Consider the following 9406-nt stretch of genomic DNA (forward strand, 5'->3'; position numbering starts at 1 on the left):
AAGTACATTCACAGTGTTATTCGATTCTGACCATCATCCATTTCCTGAATTTTTCTCTTTTCTAAACTGAAACTTTGTCTTATTAAACACTAAGTCCCCCTGTCTTCCCTTCTTGCATCCCCCACCCATAGCATCTGCCAGTGTACTTTCTGACTCTATGAATTTGACTATTCTAGCACTTTCACTTTTCACTTTCATGCATTGGAGAAGGAAACGGCAATCCACTCCAGTGTTCTTGCCTGGAGAATCCCAGGGATGGGGGAGCCTGGTGGGCTGCCGTCTATGGGGTCGCACAGAGTCGGACACGACTGAAATGACTTAGCATTGCATTGTGGAAATGCATTGTTTTTTAATTGCATTTTTCTTTGGGTACACATTTATCTTTTGATCATTTTAAAAACTTGAAAGTGAAAGTTGCTTAGTCGTGTCTGACTCTTTGTAACCCCATGGACTATACAGTCCATGGAATTCTCCAGGCTAGAACACTGGAGTGGGTAGCTGTTCCGTTCTCCAGGGGATCTTCCCAACCCAGGGATTGAACCCAGGTCTCCTGTATTGCATGCAGATTCCTTACCAGCTGAGCCACAAGGGAGGCCCAAGAATACTGGACTGGGTAGCCTATCCCTTCTCCAGTGGATCTTCCTGATCCAGGAATCGAACCGGGGTCTCCTGCATTGCAAGTGGATTCTTCACCAACTGAGCTAGCAGGGAAACCCCTTTAAAACTTGAGTTTACCAGAAAGTTTCTTTTGCAAGAAACTGGTCACTTCCTTTCCCCCTTTCTCCAGAACCATTCCACTATTCAATAATTAGAATTTTACTCTCAGGTTAACCTCATGACTCTTTTATTTAAACACAAAGGGAAGACTAAAACGGGTTTGCCTGATTTCTACAAAACTATGCTTATTATAGTTGTGTCTAGAAACATCCTGACAAAATTTGTTTCTCTTTTTTCTGGATCATTGACATTATGCAATTATTGTTGTTCAGTCACTAAGTTGTGTTCACCTCTTTGCGACCCCATGAACTGCAGCATTCCAGTCTTCCCCTACTTCCTGGAATTTGCTCAAATTCACATCTATTGAGTTGGTGATGCTATCTAACCATCTCATCCTCTGCCACCCTCTTCACCTTTTGCCTTCAATATTTCCCAGCATTAGGATCTTTTCCAATAAGTCCATGTTTAGTGCTCTAGCTACTAGATTCTAGAGGTGACTTTTCTGCTATATCTATACTTCCTCAGTGACAGTCAGAAAAAGGCTAGCCTTAGAAGATTTAATTTTTTAAAATGCTCCCTTTTTAAAATGGTATAAAGATGCTTTGAATACACAGAGTTTTAAAATATTAAGTATCTCAGAAGGGATAGGTTACCCACTCCAGTGTTCCTGGGCTTCCCTTATGGTTCAGCTGGTAAAGAATATGCATGCAATACGGGAGACCTGGGTTTGATCTCTGGGTTGGGAAGATCCCCTGGAGAAGGCAACAGCTACCCACTCCAGTATTTTGGCCTGAAGAATTCCATGGACAGTCCATGAAGTCGCATAGTCGGACACAACTGAGTGACTTTCACTTTCACTTTTCACTTGTGTAGCATTATGGGAGATTTTTTAATGTTTTTTAGTTTTTATTTTAATTTTTACCTCTTTGTGTTTTCTAATTGTTCTGCAAAAGAAAAAATAAAAAATTCAATAGTCTCTGTTTTACAAAAAACAATGAATATGCATTTCACACAATTTATATATCACTAATGTTTGTCCTTATTAAACAATCCTGCTTTTAGCCCTACTGTCTTCTACTGTGGTTTCTTCCTTCCCAAACTCAAGAACCTCATGAATTTCTCTTCCCTGAGAGCTATTTCCATAGAATGCAAAAAGAACCCATGGACACATTCATTGATTTATTTGTTTGGTCTCATGTAATTATTGAAACTTTTTTCCTAAAATTGAACTGAACTCAAACTATTTATTTTTCCAAGATAGCCAGGAATTCTTCTTTTAACAGATTTCCTCTAATGTCCAGGTGTCAATAGCACTGCTGTCTAACCTATAACTGCTCCATCTTGGATATCCAGAGTCTTATTTTCAGGGTTATTTTGGCATCTAAATTGCTAGAATAGAACCCCCAAAGGGATTCTGACAGTTTTTATTATTCCCTCTCCCTTCTACCTTCTTGCACTGCCATTTTCCCCTTTGTGCTCTAAGGAGAGATCCTTTAGAATGGAAAACACACATACTCCAGCATTTCCTTTATTCATATTCTTGTTCAGTGCCAGACATGGAGAGTTGCAGAGGATGAGGTTGCTCTGTGGTCTTAGTTGAAATTAATACCTTTTTAAAGATGCAGCGGTGAGTAAATAAGTGACAGCAACCTGTCAATCATGAAAGCTGTGCCCAGTGGTCCAAGATCATGACACTGCTCAACGCTGGCTGGATCCTGCTCAGAATAATCTGTTGAGACGTGAGCACATCCCTTTGCAGAGGATGGACAGTTCACAACACTTGCATGCTGGACCAAACAATGCTAATGTAGCATTTTCTTGAAATCTACTGTGTTTCAGCAACTTGATCAGACTTTACCTATATTATGTCATTAAGAGATAAGTATTATTCTTGCCACGTTTTTATGGATTGAGAGACTGAGTTTTAGACACCTTACTTGGTCAAAGTCATGTACCTATAGGGTAGATGAAAGATTATTGTCGTTTAATTGCTAAGTAATGACTGACTCTTTTGCAATGCAAGATTAAAACCCTGGTTTTTCAGAGTCTGATGCCCCTGCTCAAAGCCCCACGTGACACTGCTCTACAGAGTCCCCTGCCCAATGAGAGGAATCAGGGCTGTGGTATATGAGAAAAGGCTATAGAAGCTGTTGGGCAGATGTGGCAGAAAGAGTAGAGGGAAGAAGAAAACTTGCGGTGGGAGAAATGGAAGCTGCCATCAAACATTTTAAGGGCTATAATGCGGAAAAGAGCTTCCATTTGTTTCTTGTTTTCTAACTCCAGAGGAATAAAAGGCTTTTGGGGTGGCAGTCACTGAGCCATAGAACAAAGAAAGATCTCCCTAGCTCTCAGTGGTACACAGAGGAGATTTGCTTTTAGAAGAAGCAAGATCCTGCCTCTAGAGGTGTTGCATAATTGGCAGAGATCGAGTGGGAAATATGCATTAGGTACATGATGGGCTATCTTTAAAAATTCCTTTCAGCAGTGAAATATGTATATAAACACACTTTGTAGACTAGAGAAAATTGATCTGGAAACTCATCCATTTTAATAGAATTTACACTGCAAGCCATTTTCCTAGTAACATGAGAGTAAACAGCAGACCTTGTCTTCTCAGTTTCCTGAGTGGTCAGAGGTGTGAACTCTTGAGATGCTTGCCATGGTGGTTGGGGATCTGTGGTTGGAAAAACCTCAGTGATATCTCCTAGAACAAAGTCTGTTACTCTAATTTCATGTGTTACATGCCCAAGTCCATTTTCTATTGCAGTTGCTGGATGGACAGAGTGGGCAAATCTGTGTTCATACTAAGTGACCTACTGTGAATGCGTGCTTTTCATTATCCTTTCTGGAGTGGAAATCTTCCACCAGGATGGCAAAGGTGAAAGAAGAAATTGGTGGCACATCTGAGGTGCTTTCAAACCCCGAGTAGGCAGTAGTGACTCAGGACATTTCCTTTTAGCAACCAACTCCCTCGAGGATACTCCACATTATCTATGTATCTCCAGGCAGGATTTCAAGACTGGTATGCCATTTTGCTTTTTGTTTAGAGTGCATAACTTCAGAAGTTGTGTGAATTGCTTGCCAGGTAACATAGCAGTATTACAACAGGTGATGGCTTTTGAAACTGACCACATTGAACTTGAGAAGGTAAAAGCAGGGCTTCCCACAACTGATCTTGATCAGCAACATTGCAGTAACATTGCTCTGAATCATTTACTCAAAATGACACCTAAAACACAACGATAACATCTTTTCACCAGAAGCTTCCATGTCATTTCTTAATCACAACTAAAAAGAAATAAGAAGACCCTGAAGCGGTTTTAGTTTCAGTACTGTCTGGAATGTACTATGGGATTGAGAAAAAGGTTATGTAAGGATGACTTTGGGTGGGGGCGGTGCTTCATCAGAATCCAAAGGGAAGAGCAGGGGCAGCATTTCACTCCTTTCAGATCAAGGCAGGTCTGTGCTGTTCTTCACTCGCTAAGTCGTGTCCAAATTTTTGTGACCCCATGGACTGCAGCACGCCAGGCTTTTCTATCGTTCACCATCTCCCAGAGTTTGCTCAAACTCATGTCCATGGACTCGGTGATGCCATCCAATCATCTCATCCTCTGTTCCCTCCTTTCTTCCACCTGCCCTCAATCTTTCCCAGCATTAGGGTCTTTTCCAATGAGTCGACTCTTCCCATGAGGTGGCCAAAGTATTGGAGCTTCAGCTTCAGCATCAGTCCTTCCAATGAATATTCAGGGTTGATTTCCTTTAGGATTGACGGGTTTGATCTCCTTGCTGTCCAAAGGACTCTCAAGAGTCTTCTCCAGCACCACAGTTTCAAAGTATCAATTCTTTGGCATTCATCCTTCTTTGTGGTCCAACTCTCACATCCGTACATGACTACTGGAAAAACCATAGCTTTGACTATATGGACCTTTGTCACCAAAATGATGTGACTGTAGTCTATTGTATTGACTCCTCTAGTATCTTGTTAATGTTTAATTTTTATTTATATTGATGTATTTATTGTACACAGTCTTTAAAGTCAAATAATATTAAAGTTTGTTTTCCTTCTCACCATCTCATTTTACACTCTTTGGGTCTGATCATTCTCAACTTTTTCAGCTATTGCATCCAATAATCACCTGTGTATCTTTATTGGCACGATTCCATTACTAGTCTATCATACTTTATATTTTAGATGTTACCTATTGACTATAGAAGATGAAAATTTTGCTTTCTTACACCCCTCTTCATGCAGACATATTTATTCTTCCTGCAAACCTGCAGAATACCTTTATGGTTAAGTCCATATTCAGGGTTTTCATTATTTTGTATTTGTAAGTGTTCACTGCTAAGTATACTTCTGCAAACTTTTATTTTTGCTGTGAATTACTTGCTTTTTTCTTTCTTTTACTCAGCTTTCTTCAAGTTTATGATTAAGATTCCCTGCATCCTTTAACAGAAACTCTGAAAAATAGCTTTCAATTCTCTTTCTACACATTTTCCTTCCTGCTTAGCTACAGTCCTGGGACTTGTCTTTGCTGTCATGCAAGGAGATCTCATGTGGTACAGCTTCCATTTTTTGGATATCATGCCTTGATCTTTTTGGTTTAATTCTTTGTTTCAATAGAGCATAACATCTAGCAATCTCCTTTAAAAAAAAAAAGGTGTATACCATACACAAAAATAAACTCAAAATGGATTAAAGATCTAAATGTAAGACCAGAAACTATAAAACTCCTAGAGGAGAACATAGGCAAAACACTCTCTGACATAAATCACAGCAGGATCCTCTATGACCCACCTCCCAGAATATTGGAAATAAAAGCAAAAATAAACAAATGGGATCTAATGAAACTTAAAAGCTTTTGCAAAACAAAGGAAACTATAAGCAAGGTGAAAAGACAGCCCTCAGATTGGGAGAAAATAATAGCAAATGAAGCAACAGACAAAGGATTAATCTCAAAAATATACAAGCAACTCCTGCAGCTCAATTCCAGAAAAATAAATGACCCAATCAAAAAATGGGCCAGAGAACTAAACAGACATTTCTCCAAAGAAGACATACAGATGGCTAACAAACACATGAAAAGATGTTCAACATCACTCATTATCAGAGAAATGCAAATCAAAACCACAATGAGGTACCAATACACGCCAGTCAGGATGGCTGCTATCCAAAAGTCTACAAGCAATAAATGCTGGAGAGGGTGTGGAGAAAAGGGAACCCTCTTACACTGTTGGTGGGAATGCAAACTAGTACAGCCACTATGGAAAACAGTGTGGAGATTTCTTAAAAAACTGGAAATAGAACTGCCATATGACCCAGCAATCCCACTCCTGGGCATACACACCGAGGAAACCAGATCTGAAAGAGACACGTGCACCCCAATGTTCATCGCAGCACTGTTTATAATAGCCAGGACATGGAAGCAACCTAGATGCCCATCAGCAGATGAATGGATAAGGAAGCTGTGGTACATATACACCATGGAATATTACTCAGCCATTAAAAAGAATTCATTTGAATCAGTTCTAATGAGATGGATGAAACTGGAGCCCATTATACAGAGTGAAGTAAGCCAGAAAGATAAAGAACATTCCAGTATACTAACACATATATATGGAATTTAGAAAGATGGTAACGATAACCCTATATGCAAAACAGAAAAAGAGACACAGATGTACAGAACAGACTTTTGAACTCTGTGGGAGAAGGTGAGGGTGGGATGTTTCAAAAGAACAGCATGTATACTATCTATGGTGAAACAGATCACCAGCCCAGGTGGGATGCATGAGACAAGTGCTCGGGCCTGGTGCACTGGGAAGACCCAGAGGAATCGGGTGGAGAGGGAGGTGGGAGGGGGGATCGGGATGGGGAATACGTGTAAATCTATGGCTGATTCATATCAATGTATGACAAAACCCACTGAAATGTTGTGAAGTAATTAGCCTCCAACTAATAAAAAAAAAAAAAAAGAACTGCCATATGACCCAGCAATCCCACTTCTGGGCATACACACCGAGGAAACCAGATCTGAAAGAGACACATGCACCGCAATGTTCATTGCAGCACTGTTTATAATTGCCAGGACATGGAAGCAACCTAGATGCCCATCAGCAGAATGGATAAGGAAGCTGTGGTACATATACACCATGGAATATTACTCAGCCATTAAAAAGAATTCATTTGAATCAGTTCTAATGAGATGGATGAAACTGGAGCCCATTATACAGAGTGAAGTAAGCCAGAAAGATAAAGAACATTCCAGTATACTAACACATATATATGGAATTTAGAAAGATGGTAACGATAACCCTATATGCAAAACAGAAAAAGAGACACAGATGTACAGAACAGACTTTTGGACTCTGTGGGAGAAGGTGAGGGTGGGATGTTTCGAGAGAACAGCATCGAAACCTGTATATTATCTAGGGTGAAAGAGATCACCAGCCCAGGCTGGATGCATGAGACAAGTGCTCAGGGCTGGTGCACTGGGAAGACCCAGAAGGATCGAGTGGAGAGGGAGGTGGGAGGGGGGATCGGGGTGGGGAATACATGTAAATCCATGGCTGATTCATGTCAATGCATGACAAAAACCACTACAATATTGTAAAGTAAAAAACAATGGATACTTAAAAAAAAAAAGGTGTATAGAAGCAACATTTTTGGAAAACTTGGGTATCTGAAAATGTGCCAACTTACTCCATTCTAATGTTTGATTAGTATTGAATTGGATGATAATGATAAGGTGAAGATAATATTAACACCACCTCATATGATGGTTGTGATTTTTGGTATTTAAATATTAAAATATATAAAAATATTTAAAGAGATCCATGACACAAAAGAGTGAAGAATAACTTAACTGTAATCCCCCTCTTTCCTCCATTTTATTGAAGGATAAACAAATTACACGAAGGTTATGTGTCATGTTGATGTGACATTTGCTTTTACAATAGCTGAGTTCAGCACCCCAGTCTTCTGTCTCCTTGTCTAAAATCTTCCCACCTTAGCTTTAGCCAAGTTTATATTTGAGCCTTAACTATCATTATTTCTCACATATTTTACAAGGGAAGGTAAGGTAAAAGTTCTTTGTTCTGAGATTCATTGCCTACAATTAAACGTGGCCTGAAAGATGCTTCTGAAACCAGAAAGCATGAAAGAAGCAGCATTTAATTTTTCATTATTTATTCTTCTTACCTGGCCATGAGAAACACGCAAATATAGATAAATGAATGTAGAGGCAAAACCTTGACAGTATTACGTGACTCAAGTGTACATTGGAGGCTTGAGAAAATTACAGTCATGTTAGAAGAATAAACAAAACTCAGCAGTGGCCACAGTCCATTTTCATTCCAGTCCCAAAGAAAGGCAATGCCAAAGAATGTTCAAACTACCACACAATTGCACTCATCTCACACTCTAGCAAAGTAATGCTCAAAATTCTCCAAGCCAGGCTTCAACAGTATGTGAACTGAGAACTTCCAGATGTTCAAGCTGGATTTAGAAAAGGCAGAGGAACCAGAAGTTAAATTGCCAACATCCGTTGGACCATCAAAAATGCAAGAGAGTTCCAGAAAAACATCTACTTCTGCTTAGTTGACTATGTTAAAGTCTTGGACTATGTGGATCACAACAAACTGAAAAATTCTTCAAGAGATGGGAATACTAGACCACCTGATCTGCCTTCTGAGAAATCTGTATGCAGGTCAAGAAGCAACATTAAGAACTGGACATGGAACAACAGACTGGTTCCAAATCGGGAAAGAAGTACGTCAAGGCTGTATATTGTCACCCTGCTTATTTAACTTATATGCAGAGTGTATCATGTGAAAAGCTGGACTGCATGAAGCACAAGCTGGAATCAAGATTGCCGGGAGAAATAACAATAACCTCAGATATGCAGATGACACCACTCTGATGGCAGAAAGTGAAGAGGACCTGAAGAGCCTCTTGATGAAAGTGAAAGAGGAGAGTGAAAAAGTTGGCTTAAAGCTCAACATTCAGAAAACTAAGATCATGGCATCCGGTCCCATCACTTCATAGCAAATAGATGGGGAAACAGTGGCAGACTTTATTTTTTGGGGCTCCAAAATCACTGCAGATGGTGATTGCAGCCATGAAATTAAAAGACGCTTGAAGTGAAATCACTCAGTCGTGTTCGACTCTTTGTGACCCCCCCACGGACTGTAGCCTACCAGGCTCCTCTGTCCGTGGGATTTTCCAGGCAAGAATACTGGAGTGGTTGCCATTTCCTTCTCCAGGGGATCTTCCCAACCCAGGGATCGAACCTGGGTCTCCCACATTGTAAGCAGATGCCTTTACCATCTGAGCCACCAGGGAAGTCCAAAAGATGCTTACTCCTTGGAAGGAAAGTTATGACCAACCTAGACAGCATATTAAAAAGCAGAGACATTACTTTACCAACAAAGGTCTCTAGTCAAGGCTATGGTTTTTCCAGTGGTCCTGTATGGATGTGAGAGTTGGACTATAAAGAAAGCTGAGAACTGAAGAATTGATGCTTTTGACCTGTGGTGTTGGATAAGACTCTTGAGAGTCCCTTGGACTGCAAGGAGATCCAACCAGTCCATCCTAAAGGAAATCAGTCCTGGGTGTTCATTGGAAGGACTGATGCTGAAGCTCAAACTCCAATACTTTGGCCACTTGATGTGAAGAACTGACTCATTGGAA

This window comes from Cervus canadensis, chromosome 19 (assembly GCF_019320065.1).
Source record: "Cervus canadensis isolate Bull #8, Minnesota chromosome 19, ASM1932006v1, whole genome shotgun sequence".
Taxonomy (NCBI): domain Eukaryota; kingdom Metazoa; phylum Chordata; class Mammalia; order Artiodactyla; family Cervidae; genus Cervus; species Cervus canadensis.